The sequence below is a fragment of the Nematolebias whitei genome, chromosome 1, assembly GCF_014905685.2.
Source record: "Nematolebias whitei isolate Nwh7 chromosome 1, NemWhi1, whole genome shotgun sequence".
In the NCBI taxonomy this organism is placed as follows: domain Eukaryota; kingdom Metazoa; phylum Chordata; class Actinopteri; order Cyprinodontiformes; family Rivulidae; genus Nematolebias; species Nematolebias whitei.
In genome coordinates, this window is record NC_056498.1 from 48,372,103 (window position 1) to 48,373,458 (window position 1,356).

General features: G+C 33.4%; 1 protein-coding gene across 1 annotated transcript in view; it reads left to right on the forward strand.

The window, feature by feature from the left end:
* LOC119423488 (spectrin alpha chain, non-erythrocytic 1) overlaps positions 1-1,356 on the forward strand; it is a gene marked incomplete in the record, with an annotated part of 64,843 nt that overhangs the window by 41,993 nt on the left and 21,494 nt on the right.

The following is a 1,356-nucleotide window of genomic DNA, read 5'->3' on the forward strand; positions in this document are numbered from 1 at the left end:
TGTTTATGAAGCATTCACTCTGTTGTGATCCATTTTACTTCTGTACAGTTTTCAGCACAGTTCTCGTCCCGCAGTTTTTAAGCTATTTTAACAAATCATAAATCTAAACGTTCAGCTCTTTCAGGACAATCCTGCTGTGACTTTTGGTATTGGTGCAAATTTAGCTTTTTGAAATATTTAGCCTTTTCTGCCACTTTTTTCCTTCATAGAAAATGAATTGAGCTCATTTTACATCCTTCACGTCTTTAGATCTGTTTACACCTTTTTACTCACGTTTTGTTCTGCTTCGGCTTCTTTCAGCTTTCTTGTGCAAATTGTAACTTTTTTTTCATCTAACTTCAGCTGTTTTTCAGTTGTTTTGTGCTCCTTTCAGATTATTCGAGCTAATTACAACATTTTTGTGCTTCTTCTAACTTCTTCTTTCTGCTAAATTCAGCTGATGTCCATTTCAGCTTATATCTGCAAGTTTAAGCTGTTTCTGCTATTTCAGCTACTTCAGCTGTTTTATGGTAATTTAATCATTTTCAGCTAATTCCACAATTTTTGCACTCCTTTCTACTTTGTTCAGCCTAATTCAGCAAAAACATGCTCTCTCCACTTCCTTCAGGTAATTTCAGCTTCTTTCTGCTTTTTTAGCTACTTCTCAGCTGCTAATTTTAGTTTTTTTCCAGCTAATTTCCCATTTATGTGCTCATTTATGCTTCTTTCAGCCTAATTGGGCCAATATGTGTTCTTTCTGCTTTGTTATGCTAATTTAAGCTTGTTCTAACTTTTCAGCTACATTTTTAGCTAATTTTAGCTGTTTTCAGATAAATTCAAGTTTTTCATGGTAATCTCTGCTACTTGCAGCCTAATTAACTTCTTTCTGTTAATTTCAGTTATTTCAGATACCATTTAACTGTTTTATGTTAATTTTAGCCTTTTAAGCTAATTCCACATTTTTTGAGCTCATTTAAACTTTTTTCAGCCTAATTCAGAAAAAAAGTGCTCTCTCCACTTCCTTCTGGTAATTTAAGCTTCTTTCTGTTTTTTAAGCTACTTTTCAGCTGTTTTCAGATAAATTCAAGTTTTCCATGATAATTTCCTCTACTTTCAGCCCAGTTAACTTATTTCGGCTAATTTCAACTTGTTATGCTCCTTTTAGCTTCTTTCTGCTAGTTTCAGCTTTTTTCTACTATTTCCGCTACTATTTATCTGTTTTTGTGCTAAATGTAGCTTTTTCAGCTAATCCCACATTCTTGAAGCTCATTTCAGCTCCTTCTGCTTCCTTCTTTAAGCTTCTTTCTTCCTTTTCAGCTACTTTCACCTATTGTTGTTAATTTCAGCTTTTTTAAGCTAATTTCCTTACTTTGTGCT